The sequence below is a fragment of the Meriones unguiculatus genome, chromosome 1 (genome assembly GCF_030254825.1).
Source record: "Meriones unguiculatus strain TT.TT164.6M chromosome 1, Bangor_MerUng_6.1, whole genome shotgun sequence".
Classification (NCBI taxonomy): Eukaryota; Metazoa; Chordata; class Mammalia; order Rodentia; family Muridae; genus Meriones; species Meriones unguiculatus.
The window spans coordinates 171,681,082-171,698,474 of record NC_083349.1 but is presented as its reverse complement, the minus strand read 5'-3'; the positions used below and the strand labels follow the sequence as shown (position 1 = coordinate 171,698,474).

The 17,393-nt window shown below is 39.2% G+C and overlaps 1 long non-coding RNA gene across 5 annotated transcripts in view; it reads left to right on the top strand.

Moving 5' to 3' along the window:
* Positions 1-17,393, top strand: part of LOC132648924 (uncharacterized) — a 191,117-nt gene that overhangs the window by 100,891 nt on the left and 72,833 nt on the right. For 2 of the 5 annotated variants that reach the window (XR_009587318.1, XR_009587319.1), the window contains exon 1: positions 11,524-11,627. The exons of the other annotated variants lie outside the window; for them this stretch is intronic. This is a non-coding gene — a long non-coding RNA (uncharacterized LOC132648924). Of the gene's footprint in view, positions 1-11,523; positions 11,628-17,393 lie in introns of those variants that run through there. 5 annotated transcript variants of the gene reach the window in all.

Sequence of the window (17,393 nt, the reverse complement as noted above, 5' to 3'; positions counted from 1 at the left end):
CGTAGACTTTTGATGGTGCAGCTGCATTTCATTCATGTACACTCCTATAAGTAATTCAATTAAATTCTGTGTTTACCAAGTTAGACTGTCAATATTTTTGCTTTAGTGTGCTGTGGCTCTCTATCTAGGATGAGTACATTTTTGTTCATAATGCCTCAGGAAAAATGTCATACAGTTATGTGATTCAGCCTCATCATAGACTCAGAGTCAATGGCGCCAAAAATCATGGTCTGAAATCTCTGAAACTATGAGTCAAAAATAATCCCTTCTTCCTTTAAGTCAATTATCTTACGATTTTGGTCACAATAGCAAGTATAACCTTCTTGCTTGCTTCTGTTTTTATCACTTGACCTTTCCTGATCAGTACAAACGTTGGAGCTCACTGAAAGTTCTAGACCAAGGGTGGCAGAGCAGTAGGCTGGATCCTGCTGGGAGTACCATCATGGGAGATTAGAATCTAACCCAGTGGTTCTCAACTTTCCTAATGCTGTGACCCTTTAATATAGTTCCTCATGTTTTGGTGACCCCTAAACATAAAATTATTTTTGCTGTTACTTCATAACTATAATCCTTCCACTATTATAAATCACAATGTAAATATTTTTGAAGTTAAAGGTTTCATAAAGAGGACATGACTGACAGGTTGAGAACTGGATTAGATTATAGGTACTCAAAACAAGGAGAAGTAATATGATCTAGTGTTCTGTTGCATAGGAGAAGGACCTGTTACACAGTTTATGAGCTACCAGAAGACTGGAAGCTAAGAATGATAATTCAGGTCTGTAATTCAGCATTTAGGGGAGAGAGGCAACAGCCCCATGCGTTTCAAACCAGCTGGGATACAAATGAACTTGTGGAAAGCCTTTGCTAAAGAACAAAGCCAGAATCCAATGAAACTAAACAATAGCAAAGCAAAAACAATGCACACTAGAAGAAAGGAGCCCAAAGACTCTAGGCCCAAGTTAGTGATAAGAAGATAGAAAAATTATTCTAATTCACTTACTATATATCATATTTATGTAACTGAGTGTATTTACTTATAACTATATCTTCTAAATATGTATAAGAATTGTGTTGATAGAAGTTTGTTTTAATATTTAAGAAATACTAAATATGGAAATATTAGATTATTTCATCATTACAGACTGATACATGAATCATATCTTCATACCAATCTGATATGTAAATTTAGATACAATTAAAACTAGAAAAGAATAGTTACAGGGGCCAGTGGAATGAGGCAGGGCAGTGGGTGGCGGAGGATGAACAGGAAGAAGGTATAATGACTCATGGTAATGTCTCATCAAAACCCATCCTTTTGTATGCACACATAAAAAGCAAATTATATAAAAATGGACAGAACATAGGGTTGTTTGTACTCAGAGCCCACAAATGGCAGTTAAACGTTATGTTTTCAGCACACTGACTCCTGTGCTAGCGGAACTGGTAGCCACAAGTGTAGATTGCTGCTGTTCTAATCTTCTAAAATACAAACTTCCAGACCTTTGTCAGGGTGATGGAAAGCCCATCATCAAGTTAACCTGAGCCAGGGAGAGGATTTGACAACGTCGTAAATAGGTTTCCAACCAATCTTCATTAACTTAGCTCTTTCTCATCTACCCTGCTTCTGGCATGCTTGATGTCACCAATTATTGAGTCTTTGGCGGTGCTGGTATAAATTGTGTTTGCTGTTGGATTTCCTCCTGATTGTTTGTCATTCAGTTTTCTAAACCTCAAAACTGTTTTCCCCTTTGTCCATCCGATTTACACCACATACGGTTCAGAATCTGTTACTCCTTTCTCACTTTCTATGGCTAACCTTTGCTATCCTTTTGTCAAGACTTTAGGAAGAAAAATAAAAAGCTTCAGGGGACCAGTTGTACATCTTTACATGACCCCCTGTACTTTGAGTTATTGCATACTTAGAGCAATGAAATTTTAGAGACTTTATTTCTGAAGGTATCTCTGTTTAGTTCTCAGACTGGGGATGATAACATAGCTAGGAAAGGCTTTTGTTGCTGTTGCTCCAAACTGACTTTTCTTATTGCTGTAGTGATAATCTCTATTGTTTTCATGAAATAATTGATACTCGTGATGAATCTTATCCTCCTCTTATTTCCTTGTAGACTATCTTTGTAAAAAAAATGCTGTAAACTATAATGACTTTCCTTATTCTTTGGTGTCTTGAAATTTCTTAGCTTTTTCTCCTTCTGCAATTGCTGTTAAATATATACTAACTTTCTGAATATGTCCTCCATGTGTCCTAATCTTGCATTTGGTAGATAATTCCTCAACTACATCTTCTGGCTCATGCATCAGCCCCATACAAATCCACTCTGCAGTTACTTGACATTATTTCTGATTTAAATGCTGTAATTGGTACTAAATGTCTCATGCCACGAATCCCATCTTACACTGTTGCTATTTTAAGCATATATCCATCTGTCAATTTTTGTTGAAGTGTCTGTCTTTCTCATGTAGTCCTTCCTGTCAGATGTCGCTATTTCATGACATACTTCTTTCTTGCCTGTCTTAACATGTTGCTCTTCAATGATGACATGGAAGTGTCTTGTTTCGGGGTATATTTATAGTAGCTACTGTATGACAAGGTGATTCTTTTCCTTTTTGTATAACCAAACAAAGATGTCCAGTGGTACCTAAGCATGGGGTCAGGTAGAGGAGGTGGGGAGGACAAGTTTACTGCTATTTACCCTCTAGGTCTCCTTGCTTCTTTGTACATTTAGTTCAGGATAATCCCATCTGTATTCCACTCTTGAGAGAATCTTCATCAATTTAAGCTCCATTCATGCATCTCTTTCTCATTCTCTGTAATGTTATATATTTCTAATCATTTTGAAATAAAAAGCTCCCTAATCTCCATGGTTTTGTGGTAGAGTTATGGCCTAAAGCTCATGTAATCCTAACATTTCTTTACCATCTTAATATATTCATTTAAAATGTCTTCTTTGTTTATTATTTTGTGTAACTGATATTAGTCTCCAATTTGGTACCCGTACTGCCCACCCCACCTATAAGACTAATATAGCCAACATCCTCAATACTTTACAACCCACTGGAAGCTTTGAACTCTCAACAGACTAAACCAATTAATATTGGCTTCTCTGTCTTCAGTGACCTCTTAAGAAATTCTGGTGTCCTCACATCTTCTGCCCACTCGTTCCTGGTTTCCTCTACCAGTGATTGCACCTACTAGGGATAATCATGGAAGTTCTGTGCCTGCTTTCTTTCCTGCTTTCTTTTCATCTGTTAAGACAGCTTTCAGTTGTAATGTGACAACTCCAGACTCCACCATAGTCATCCCACTGCCTATGTGAAATGGTCCACTCTTGTTAGATGACAGCTCATGATATAGTGCAGTGGAAGTTTTGATTATGTTATGTAAATGTGTTTTTGTTATAATCCCAAATGTGGGATGCCAGAATCCTCAGCTGATAATATCCGCAATAAAGGGTATGTGAATCTTGTCAGCTGAAAAATGCCTTGTGTGGAGGCATGGTTTTTTCCAGCTGAAAAATCCTGGTGCACACTCTGAAAAGATATAAATAGGAGGAGGAGGAAGAGAAAGAGAGAGAGAGAGATACAGAGACAGAGAGACAGAGAGAGACAGAATGAGAGAGACAGAGACACAGAGACACAGAAAAACACAGAGAGACACAGAGAGCTTCAAGACACTCCTAGACCTTTGGAGAATGCTTCAAGGAAGTTGCTGCTGGCCCTGCTGGTTTTTGTTGATGATTTTGCTATTTTTGGATTGCTGAATTGCTGAATGGTTGTTCCCTGGACTGTTGGAATACTGACTGAGAAGATTGGAATGGTCCCAAGAAACTACTTCTAAAGGTCTACATCTCTTGTCCCCACTAACCTTCTTTCTCTCCTACGTAGAGTTGAGGGGTCAGAAGGGAGGTAGAAGGAAGCTTAAAAACCCCATATAAAGCCAAAGCCTACAATATGACCATATAGTTGGTATTCTATATTAGAACACTGTAGTTGTTTATAATTGGTTGTTCCCTATAGCCTGTCAATCTCATTACCAGGCCAGTCTTGAACTAATTCATTCCCGAGTAAAAGGAACATCAAATGGAGACTTCCTGTTAGTGTGCAGGTAACTGATGAAGGATAGTTGAGGATCAATATTTGGGGGCTACAGCACACTTGGCTAGGGTTTTTCTGGCTGGAGGGGATTTTGAAAGTGTCAGATGCAGACAGACAATTCTGGATCACGAGCAGTCTGTTTATTAAGGTGAGGAAAGGTACAGAATTTGGAGCCAGCTCAAAATAGCATTTCTTTCTTTTTCATTTATTAGCAATGTGACTTGGCAGGCGAGTTAACGTCCCTGAGCCTTTGTAACTTAATCTGTAACAATATAGGATTGTATTACATCATGCCTAAGGTCTCTATAAAACCAGATGATTGAATTATTTGTCAAGCAATACCTTATTGTTCTCTGGAAAGTTCCACTCTAAACTAAATTTCCAATTATAGATCTTGCCCCACTTTGCCTCCCCAAGACATTACTCCTGTCTTATCTGACAACACTGGGGTGCTTTTCACTCTGCTTAGTCTGTGTCCAGTAGAGCCACACCCAGTTCTGAATTCTGATGGTCATTTGCTGGTGGGAAAGATGTATCGTACGTTGCCTGATGCCCTGAAACATCCCATCCCAGGACATATAGGCAGGAGAGATTGCATAGCTCTGTGGAGTTATCAGCAACACCCAAGAGACTCTGCAAACTGGAAACTGTGAGTTCAAGTCATGTAATCTCTCTTCTGTTACACCAGTGTTTCTCAGTCTTGCTAATGCTGTGATGCTTTAATATACTTCTTCACATCGTGGTAATCTCCAACCATAAAATTATTTAATTGCTACTTCATAACTGTTGTGAATCATAATGTAAATATTTTGGGAGTTAGAAGTTTGTCAATGGTGCTGTGACCCATCAAAAATATTCTTTAGATTTATTTATTTATTTTATTTTATTTTTATGTTGTTTGAGTGCTTGCCAAAATATATGCATGTGTGTGCATGGTGCGTGTTCCTAGTGCTCAAGAGATCAAAAGAATGTATTGATTTCCTGTATCCCCAAAACTGGGGTTATAATTGATGTGAAGCACCATGTGAGTGCTGGAACCTCAACCTGGGTCCTCTTCAAGAGCAGCAAGTGTTATTGAGTGTAGAGCCATCTTTCCAGCCTCATGCATTAAGCTCATAATTAGTATATTAGAGCAGAATTTGGTTCCCTTACATAATTGAAAAAGAATTTTATAATTCAATTTCTATGTTCACCAACTTTAGTTTAAAAATATCTTTACAATGTGACATATATTCTCAGCTCAGCACTCAGTTTGTCTGCCAGTATATATAATGTGTATGATACATAGATCACCTTTTCCTTACATCTTTACAGATGGGGAAATTTTTTACAGATGGGGAAACAGAGAAACAAAAAGTTTTGTGTCGTGCCAAAAGTTTCAACGTTTGCTGAGGGAAATGAGGAACATTTAATATATTGAAGTGAACTCTGTTAGCATGTACATATCTTTCCTTTTAATTTTTCTTTTTCTTGGGAAAAACAATCCTTAAATAACTTTCGTTCAGCAGATTGCAAAACGTTGTTTTGGCTTCATAATTTGATCATCACATCACAGCACATTTCTGGAAAAGAGTATGAGGAGAGCAAACTTTGCTTATGATTCGCTTCATATTACTTGAAACTTGTGTCGTGGGATTCTGTGATTGCCCATGGTGTCACCATGTTTGTCTCATAGTGTGTGGGTGTAGTGAGCAAATCATTGTTGCCCCTTATGTTGGGAGGTCTTATCTTCAAGACAGCTCTTTCTTTGTTGTATGCCAGCTTTTGCTAGGGGAGTAAAGGAGTAACTGAGGCCTGAGGCTATAGAAATGGTTTGTACCTGTAGAAGCCAGCTTCTGATTATGTGTCAAGAATATGGCTACAGTGATTGGCCTTAAATACGGAGTGTAGAAAACTTGTAATTATCCATCTGATACTACCAGATCCATCCATCCATCCATCCATCCATCCATCCATCCATCATCTGTTGCAACCACATACACAAATAGCCGGATTTGTTCTACAATGGCATCCACACAAGAAAACAGCAAGGAATATAGATACCATTTACCTAGTTCATAGCAGGAAAAAAATACTAATTTGATGTCTAGGAATCAGGATCATAAGCCCCAGCTTAATAACTGTGCAGAGAGAGCCTGGTTATGAAGCTGGGGTACGGGGAGGGGCTGTCAGGAATGTATTAGTGTTATAGGAAGCAGAATGATCATACAAAACTCTCTGGATTATACAAATAATATTAACTTTTGGAAATGTCCTTTGAGATCATGAATACAAGGTCTGAGATAAGTGGCAATTAAAAAGAAATAAAGGTTTATCCTCCATGTAATATGGCCCATGTATTAGAGTTGTTTAATAATATCATTACACTGACTCTCTGGTATGTGGAATCTAGAATTAAAAAATTAGCCTGTTGAATGTTTAAAAGAGTTTTTCCAGCCACCTTTATTAGTATGCTGGCTAGATTACTCTTCTGGTTTATCCATTTTGTAGACAAAAATGTTTTTGTGCTGTGTGACTTAACAGTCTGATTTGTTACATGAGGTGACATTGCCTGTCTTTTCACCCTTCACACAGAAAATCTCCTAAGGTGTTGCTCTGGAGTGTCTGTAATGGACACAATCTGCTTTGGGAATATTTCAGTAACTGTGAGATGGTGATACTCAGAGAATGAGTTTTTTCCTAGACCCCCAACCCCATATTGGGAATCTGGCTGCTCCATTTCAATTACATTTAATATCTTCAGCTTCAGCAACCCTTAGCCTGCTGTGATTAAATATTGATACTGTTCTTCAATTTGGGCTTTAGTTTTTACCTTTGTTAATGATTGTATTGTATCTGGGGACAGAATGCTTATTAAATTCTCCCCTTTCCACCCCAAAAATCATATAAGTGAAGACAGATCTCAAATAATTGCTTCCTTTAAATAAATTGATGAAGACATCCTGATAACTGTCTCACCTGCAGGTCTCTGCACTGCATCGCTGAGAAGGCTCACTCACAAGGTCTACATCTGACTATGAAGTGTTTCAAGGCAGGGTCACACTTGGTCTTTATAGCTTAACCATTTTCTTAATTTTTTTTTAATTATGTATGTGTATCGGTGTATCTACCACATGTGAGCAAATGCTGCAGAATCCAGAGGAGCGTGTAGGATATCTTAGAACTGGAGTTAAAGGCAGTTGTAAGCCATTGATGTGGGGGCTGGGATGTGGCTCATTGATGTGGCTCTTCTGTAAGAACAGTATATGCTTTTAACCACTGAGGCATCTCTCTATCTCCATCCTAACCTTGGCTTTGAATGCTGGCATCATCACTGCCATATATCTGATCTGTCACTCTCTAGTAACTCAGTTGAACAACAGAAGAATCCAGTATCTAGCTTCTGTCTTCTGTCTTTGCTCTTATTCAGGGATTTTTATTTCAAAATCAATTATCCCATTACTTAACATTTTCATCTTTGCAGAGATAGTTGAAATGACTGTAATGGTTAATTTTAAGTATATACTTGACTGAATGAGGAGATGTCCACATATCTGAAAAGTCATTACTTTTTTTTAACCACTGAGGCTATTTCTGGAAGTCATGGACATTTGTTGATTGCATAAGGAAGGTCTAGCCTAACTGATGAGCATTCACCTGCCGACCTAAAGGTAGATGATGATAGGCCTTCTCATCTCCAAAATCAGAAGTGCTCATTCCTGTAATAAATCAGCCAATCTACCTATCTGTCTATGACCTATCATTTATCATATTTATTTACAGCCATCTCTCTATAGATCCTGTTAGAGCTATCTTTCTTGAGAATTCAGACAAACTCAGAATCTTCTCCAGATGTCTGATAAATATTCATTGGTGTTTAGCCCAGTGTCCTGCAGCCTCACGGCTATGCGCTTGAGGTTTAAAGTAGTTATTGAATGAATTTACTTTCATCTCACACAAAAGGAAAATGATTTTCTAGAACAGAACATCTAGCTTATTTCCACAAAGCCCCGTGGTTCTTGTCATGTGGAGGGGTGTGAATAGTCCAAAAGAAGTGTGGAAGGTAAGTCAGGAATTCTAAAGAGTCCCCTTTTGAATTTGGCATGTTTTCAAGGTCTAGAGATAAAGTGGTGTTACTAAAGTGATTCCAATTAAAACTAGAGAAGCCTATAAACAGAGTTAGGATTAAAACTGCATGAGCCAGGGGAGAAAATGACTCCTCTCTAAGGCCTTTCCACCTATGACTTCTGCAGTGGCTCTGTTGCAGGGTCGGCATTCAGTAAACTGTACTCATTACTTCTTTGTTTTCATCATCTGTGGTTATCTTGTATCAACTCATCAAATTTCTGGTTTGTTTCTAGGGCCACTTGAAACTTCGCAGGTTTTTAAACAGCTGGATTTTTTTTTTATAATTTTTATTTTTTATATTAATCACAGGTTTTTACTTTGTATCCCAGCCATAGCCCCATCCCTCATTCCCTCCCAACCCCACCCTCCCTCCCTCATCTCCTCCCTACCCCTTTCCAAGTCCACTGATAGGAGACTGACCCTAGTTTATCAGGTATCTTCAGGACTAGATGCAATGTCCTCCTCAGTGGCCTAGCAAGGCTGTTCCTCCCTTGGGGGGAGGGGAGGAGGTCAAAGAGCCAGCCATTGAGTTCATGTCAGAAATAGTTCCTGTCAGTTCATGTCAGAAATAGGTTACCCACTTGGATACCGAGCTACCATGGGCTACATCCGAGCAGGGCTTCTAGATCATATCCATACATGGTCCTTGGTTGGAGAAATGGTCTCATAAAAGACCCCTGTGCCCAGATATATTTGGTCTTTGTGGAGTTCCTGTCCTCTCCAGGTCAAAATAACTCCTCCTTCTTTCATATGATTCCATGCACATTGCTGAAGGTTTGGTTATGAGAAACAGCCGGATTTTTAGTATTACTTTATAGCTTATACTAAGAAGATATAGAAGTAGAATGGCTTGTAACTTCTGCTCTTTCAGAAGTCTCCATTAGACAGGGTGACATGGTGCTGTGCTCAGAGATCTCTGTTTTCATTTCCCTCCCCTTGCTTCTTGCGTCTATCTGCTGAGTGGTTGGGATTTATGTTAGAAACCCTGGGGAGGAGGCATTACCCTGCTATGTTGCTCTAACTCTTGGCCATATTAACTATAGTAGGTGAGACCTCCTTTATATGTATATAGTAGACAAAAGGAAGACAAACTCAACCTCACTACCCAGGAAGTGGTTTTATTTCTAAAACTTTTACTTAAGCTTGGGTCATTTATTTTCTGTTTAGATTATACTGTGTTTTTTTGATGAGAAATGGAGGATAGGGATTGTGACACTGTTAATCAATAATCAAACAAAAGGGAAGCCATGATGCTTTTGTGAATGAAGGCAAGTACTGCCTGGTGGAACTAGAATTGACTAAATTAAACTGTAATAAGCAGCACCTTGCTTCTGATAGCATATGCTCTCCAAAAGGATGTCTTACATTTTTACTGCCCAAAGAATGGAAAGGAACCCTTTGAAGCTGGCCTATTGACTTGAAGCATAGTTTGAAACTAATTTATAGAAAAAGAAGTATGCCCAAATAATTCATATCACTGTCTGTTCCTAGTGTGTGTAAACAAAACAGAGCAGTAATGAATTCTAGATGGTTACTGGTCAGCCTGCTGTGAAGAGGCAACGTCATTTGCTGTGGGAGATTCCTGAATTGTTGACTGGCTGCTGAGAATTGAGATCCAGTTGCCAGAGGGAAAGAAGAATTAAATCTTAGCTCTCCACGGTGCATAAATGCCTGAGATAAGATAAAATGGAAAAATCTGCTGCCTCAGTGAGACAGTCTGAGATAAAGGCCTGAGAGGATTTTACTTATTCCTGAGACACAAGTCTGAATGTCCTGCTACAGGGCAATCTGAGTTGTCCCTTCTGGATGCCAAAGGTAGCTGAAAAAGAAACTTGGCTCATCACCTGCTCAGATGTGATAGGTGTGTTCCTGCTAGGCTCGTCTAGAAGGTGAGGCCTTGGAAGTGGTCTCTTTCTTGAGAGAAAAACAAGTCATGTGACTGATGAACTGCAGAGAAGGAATCAAATTCTGGGTCCTCTCAGCTCCTTGACTCTATTGCCTGCAGATGAATCTGGCGATGTCAGTTCTAAATCTATACTGTTGATTAGAGCTTTTAGAAGATGCTCAAGTCCAGATCCCACCCCCAGAGAGGATGCTTTAGTTCATTAGGGTGGTGTGAATGCTGCGCACTGATTGTCTTCAGAACTCCCTACCTGGTAGTAATATGTAGCCAGAATTGACAAAGCACTAGCCAAGCCTTTCTCAGGACAAATGACTCCCTGCCCTTTTCTGTGGAAGTAGCCTGAGGCTATCTGTGAGGGTCTGTGACAAGATGGGTGAGAAAGTCACTTGGGGAAAATATTAGCAAACCCAGTTGTAGTGACATGTTGGAGAAGCATGCTTAAGTGTGTTTTACCAGGAATACGTCTGATTTTTCTCCACGTCGCTGACTCCTACCATATCTCATTTTGTTCCAAACTTAGAAATGTGATAAGTATGATTAATTTTCAGCTTCAACTTCAAGATAAGGCTCGTGCCATCTTCAGCCAGACTCTTTCACTTGCTATCAGTTAGTTCTGCATTGCAAGTTCCTCCATACCATGTCTTGCTCAATCCTCTGAGGACCAAAGGCTCCAGTCCCAGTGAGGCCATGGACATATGCTCAGACTTCCTGTCAAGAACATTTCATTTTTATATTTAAGGAGTATAGCCAAAACAGAAGTAGCTTCTGTACTTAGCCTATCTTTAAACTAAGTATATTTAGCTATCTGTAAGATATTTATATAAGGAGAAAATATATTTTTCAGGATTAATCAAAATCAAACAGCCTTATTAGGCTCCTGTCATGATGTTGATGGCCACATAACAACAACAATAACAGCATCAATATAATCATCAACAACCAAAATACACCTACATCAAGCCCTCGTTTCCTGAAGGATTTTGGAATGCACTGTAATGAACCCTGTATTTATGAAACCATAGTGGATTTGAGGAAGTTATCAGTTTCTTTTCTTAGAAAAGTCTTTGAAGACTATATTTTTATATTTGAATGGAGAGACTCCATCATTAGGATGTGTGTGTGTGTGTGTGTGTGTGTGTTCTAGAGTTATATAGGATATCTAAATATCTCCCAACTTAGTGGGAGATATTTTCAGCCAGCCAGTCTATACAGACACAGAGAAGCAAGAATGTGTTGTCTGTGTCGGCAATGACTGTAAACATAGTACAAGCTTGTACCAGGGATGCCAGGCCCTAATTCCAGAAGTGCTTCAACCAGGCAGTGAGGCACAATAGATCTAATCTGCTATGCAGCTGCAATGTTAATGAGCCAACTGCTCTGCCTCACATTTGCCTGAAAGGAGCAGCGGTGCCGGCACAAGAGCTATGATTTCTAATGCAGTTGAAGGGACCTGCCTCCCATGGACCCAGGTTGGCAAATGATAGACCATACCCTGTGATAGGAGGTAAACTTACCCTGCTTCATTCAGACCCTAGAGAACAAAAGATTTAGTACATAGAGGAAAATGAGCAAGAGAACAGATTCTGAAGGAGAAAAAAAAAGAAGGGTGTAGTTTTCTTTAAATTTTCCAATGAGGGGAAAGGTCCCAGTATGTACCAACTTTGGTAGAGGACAGGATCTGTATGTAAGTGATGCTCAGCAAGTGTGCGTGAATCAGGTCATTCAGCAGAAAAGTCAAAAGGGATCTGAACTCAGGACTCAAAAGTCACTGCTGATCCTTAAAGGTCATTTAAGGTTTGCTCCCATTTCTTTCTTTGTATTGGAAAACGATAATTGTCTCACAAAATTCCAGAGAAAGGCCACTCATGCCTAGGGAGTCCTGCTCTTTCTCAAAGCTTAACAGAATGCACATCAGGTTTGTTTATATCACTACTTGTTTTGTGGGTGTTTCTGTGACTGCAGCTGTGGGGTAATGCCAGGGTATGAATGCAGAGAGAAGAGCTGCATCTATCCTAAAGGGGGGCTGCCTTGAAGAGAGGTGTCCTCTGTGTGTGTGTGTATGTGTCTAATTCCCTCTCTTTCCCTTTCCCCTCCCTTCCCCGTTCCCTCCCTCCTTCCCTCATTCCCTTCTCTCCTATCCTTACAAGTGCACAGAAACCTGTCATTCTTTTTCATATAAAAATAGAAGCTTTTAAAAATTATCCAGGGAAGCCCTTGAAGGAAGAGTAAGACACAGATGGCAAGATGCTGAGGAATTTGTACAGGAGCCATAAAGGTGGAGCCATCTGCATGTCCTTGGTGATGAGGGTCAGACTTCCCAGCTAGAAGTATAAATGTCAAGAAGAAGGATGAACACCATCAACCTCCCTACTGAAGCCTTCAGCCTGTTCCCTATGCTCTTGGGGAAGAAATGTCCAGGTCACTGATTTTGATAGTACCTTGACCAGCTTTGTCATAGGAGCAAACTTAGTTTTTCAACTGTTGCTTGAAATAATTCATGTGGCCAGGATTAGATTTGAAATATCAGCCAACTTGTTTTTTCCATACTAGACAGTTCTTGTCTCTTGCTCCACTTGAGCACTGTCTCAAGAAAGCACAATAGAAGGTAGAAACCAAAGGGCCTCCCTGGTATGTGGAATGATGAATGATTAAAGGAGGAAAAACAGAGTTTACAGGTATTGGTAATAATTTCAATAAGAAGGCGAGGTGAACCATGACTTTAGGAGAGATAATAAGAGCCACCCATGATGCATAAAAAAATTAAGGGAAGACAGAGATGATGAAGATGCTGAAACTAGGTGAGAGCTTCATAAGTTTGAGGAGTGTATGTAATCAGAGAGGTGTGGAGAGTTCTGAAGTGGCAGGGATGACACACGAGAATGGAAGCCACAAGTCTTGCAAGCCTCAGGGTAATAGAAAGCATCATTGAGATGAAGCCACTGAGAGACTAGCAGGCGTCTTGTCTTCGAAGATATGGTAGACACACTGTCAACATCTCCCAGGACAAGAGTCTTGCTGATTGTGGGTATGAACACTTCTCACTTCTCAGCAAGATATTTAACCCTCAGTAACTTTGAAGGAATGATGAGTAGTCAGTGCATCTGAATGCATCTAGGTTTTCCTTGAGGGGTTGTTACCTATTCTTCTTCCTCCTTCCTTCATCATAACTCCAGGGATCTTTGAATGCCGCAAACTTGATCCCTTGCTTTTCTGATCTCCAGAGGATATATAGCCCTTTTAATCAACCTGTTTTGACGCAGACCCATGTACAATAATGAGCTCTTAACAATGGCCCATCTAGGTATGAAGGCAAAAGCGTGGAACGTGTGGGAGGGGTTATCATGCTGATTTAGTGAGGCGTGTGTGTGTATGTGTGTGTGTGTGTGTGTGTGTGTGTGAAATTCTGCCGGGTAAGGGGATTTGAAACCTGTAGTAGTGTACTAACTACAATGTTTTACCTCATTTGTATGTTTTATATGTTGTAGCCCAAGTTGGCCTGGAATTTACTACGTAGCCTTGATTGTCCTCAAGTTTATGGCAATCATCCTGACTCGGCCTCCCAAATGTGGTTGTTATAGTCATGACCTAAGTAGTTCTTGAACATGTGTTAAAAGTCGGGGTCTTCTTGTACTCCTCCAGTCTTGCAAAACTGGCTGTCTTCTCCCTACCTTTATATGATAATACAACACTAATTTTCCTAGATGATACAGCTTGTATCACACAGGCTTTTATCTTTTTCCCTGTTGCTCCTTGACACTGCTCCTATTAAAGCATAGTGTTTGTTTCCTTTGAATCTGGAAGATCTCTTGCCAATGGAAAATTTCAGAAGTGACATGTCATTAGTTCTGAAACTAATCAAAAGAATACTGTGCATCTTTGTTTTGTTTTCTTGGAGCCCATGCTCTTGGAAGTCATCATCCAGGCTGTAAGTATGAGCCTACTCTACCTCATGTGTGAGAATACTTCAAAGGTCACATGCACTGTCCAACAGTCTGGCTGAGGTCCCAGCAAGCAGCCAGTATCAAGTCCCAGGGTGTGTGACTCCTCAAGGAATGAAGGCATTTCTACATTATTCCAGCCCTACCCAAGATAAAAATTTCCCTGCTCTTCCCTGCACCCAACAATCATTCCAATTCTCTGTAGTTTGTTCCAGAGCTTCCTTAGCTATCCACCCTGAGTAGTTTGGATCAATAGATCTTTTAAGTTGACTTATACCTCTTCCTATAGAACTCTTTGAACATGAATAGCTTTTCCAATATTCACCTCTTTTCTTCATATGCATACTTTTGACCTTAGATGTTGTGTTGGATGTCTTGATTGACAATGACTCCTTCACCCGTATTCTCCTGGCTTTTATCTCACTGAGATTCTATATCTTGATAAACTGAGATTGATTTTCTCATAAAATATCAACTATCTGTATCCTCATTTAACCATCCTTGCATTAGGAGTATTTTTAATCACTTGTATATGTCATTATCATAATGCCTCTTTTTGTGTATTATAAGTGAATAAATCACATGCATGCACACACACATATACGCATGTATACACACAGCAATGAGGACAACAATGATAACAACGTGCTGTGTATCTCTTTTAGAACATTTTATTGGATATATAATGAGAAGCTAAAATCTTCATATTGGATTATAATATCAAGGCAGTCTTATGAACAGATTTTCATATCTTATAATGCTTGAAGTCTGGAAGAATTTACAACTGTCTAACTTAAAGGTTTCATACAAAAATTTAAATATATATCCTCTTGACTTTCTCTGAACAAACACAGAGGAAATGATCACAAAACCCACTGTCACTCATGCATTATTTCTTCTCCTGCTTGAATACTGCCAGGAAAGTTTTCAGAATGCAGGGCATAGGCGAACTCACTAGCACGATTCTTCTGTTCACCTACCTCTGGTACATAAAATGCCACAGGAGTATTTCTGGTCATCTTTTGTACTCTCCGAAGCTGTATAAATTCATTCCTCTCTACATATTTTGTTTTACAAAATAAAAGCCTAGAGAAATAATCTGTCTTCTCTTAAAGAAGAATATCCTCAAAGTTATTAATGATAAGGCAAGAGATAAATCTTTATGTTTTGACCATATCTTTCTTTGGGAAAATGCTTAAAGCATTGTTTGTCTGTCTGTTTTAAAGGGAAACAACTGTCACTAAGAGGAATAAACTCTGGTAGGAGAAGAAGACAAGTATTTCAACCTGGTGTTATTTTGCTTTTGGCTCAGAAAGGGAAAACACATTTTTGTTAATAGATTTTTTTTTTTTTTTGCTCCTGTCACATGTACCAGAGGTTATAGAACACAAATGATGGCAAATCTCCTGCTCTTTGCATTAGAAACAAATAAACAAAAGAATGTCAACCAAACAAAATAATATGATTTATAATTCTCTACAATTGCATCTCTTTCCAGCCATACATAATCACTCTGCCTCTCTCATTTTTACAGCTTGGAAGGGATGGAAGAAATCACTTTTTTTTTTACTTTTGCTGATAAAAAATAATAAGTCGAATAATAAAATCCATCTATTTTCTTGAGTGTATTGTGGAGAAGGAGCAAAATTCTGTAGTGGTTTATTAATCACTTGGATTGTAAATGCAGAATATGTGACTTAAGCTCAATCTGTGCCAAAACAAATATCCCTACAGCATGCTCCGTATTAAAACCATTTTTCTCAGATTAAAATCTTCCAAGCACTGCCGTTGGTGCAGTGATTGCTTAGGGTCCTGGAAACTTCCTGGAGACTTTTTTTTCCTTCCCAAGCTGCTTCACATTCAGAAGATACTCAGGGCTCCTTCTCTGTGCCTCCCTGTAAAGTCTAGCTAGAAAGAGAGTGCTGTGATTTCAGTTGCTGTTTGTAGAAACATCGAAGGTCAGTGGAAACCAAGGTTAAGGTTTTCATGTAATCTTTTTTACTATATTTATAATTTTGTCAGACGGTATTCAGGGATTTGATATGTTGTCTGCTTCGTAATAGCTGGTCAGCCCTTCAATCAAAGCTATTATTTATTGTTTGAGAAATTATAGGATGAGAGATATCTATTCTACTGAAGCTTATTGCTAACGTGGATCCCATAAGTTAAACAAATATGTAAGCCACATGCATAAATTCTATACATACAGCATAAATATAAACAGAAATATATAATATGTATTTGTTTTATACTGTAAATTAGAGAGGGGAGAGAAAGATATGATAACATTAGGGAGTGTATAACAAGATAAATGATCTAAGGTGTAGCTAGATAGAGCTATTTCGAAAACCATGAGAAATTATGGCCTTTTGGAGAGGTTGCTATTTGAATCGATATTTGAAAAAAGTAATAGACAACATAAGCATAAGACAGCGAAAGGCAGTATGTTTCAATTATAGTTTACAGCAAATATACATTTCCAGTAGTACACAGACAGAGGGAAAGTAGGGGCAAAAGGAGAAAGTCGATATAAGAAGAAACATGGTTGTGGAACCAAGCCTGTGTCCGATTCTGTGTGGTGAAATGAACCAAGGGGGTTTGAATGTGGTAGACACGCAGTCTAATTCACAGTTCAAAGACATCACCTCTGGCTGCACTGTGAACAGATGAAGTAAAGGTTGTCTACCTTTAAAACAGACAACACTGTGAAAGCAAAACAGAGGGTTTACTTAGAGTCAGTTGCAGGAGTCTAGAGAAAAGAAGGTGGTGGCTTGGATGACAATGATGGACATGAAGTTGGGAAAGTAAAACTGATGTAGTTTGATGAAGGACGGTACGTGGAACATGAAGCAATGGTACACTTATGGACAATGCCCAGTGGTATTTTCCTTGACATAGTAGGAAGCCATTTCTTTAGAAAAATATAACAATTTTCAAGGACCAGGGTAGAAAAGAGGTATTTGCTTAGAATGATATTGCCAGATATTCCATATCAAAGAGTCATTGATGTGTCTGTTAACGTCTATAAATGAGTATGTTAGATAGCTCAGTAAGAAGATTTGACACAGGGGTCATCAGCATAAGGAACGTGCTGTGTGCCTGTGCGCAGAATGGAAGGGAAAGGCCCAGGACTGAGCTCCAGGACCTCCCAGGCAGAGACAGCATGGAGAAGTAGCAAAGGGATAACGTGAAACTGCAGCCAATGAAGCAGGGAGCAAAATGCAGGGTGTGGCATGCTAGGGAGGACATGGTTCAAGAAGGCTAGGTGGGTGAAAGGTGAGGATTTGGTGATTAGCTTGATAGCTTGATAGCTGCTTTAGTGGAATTGGGAG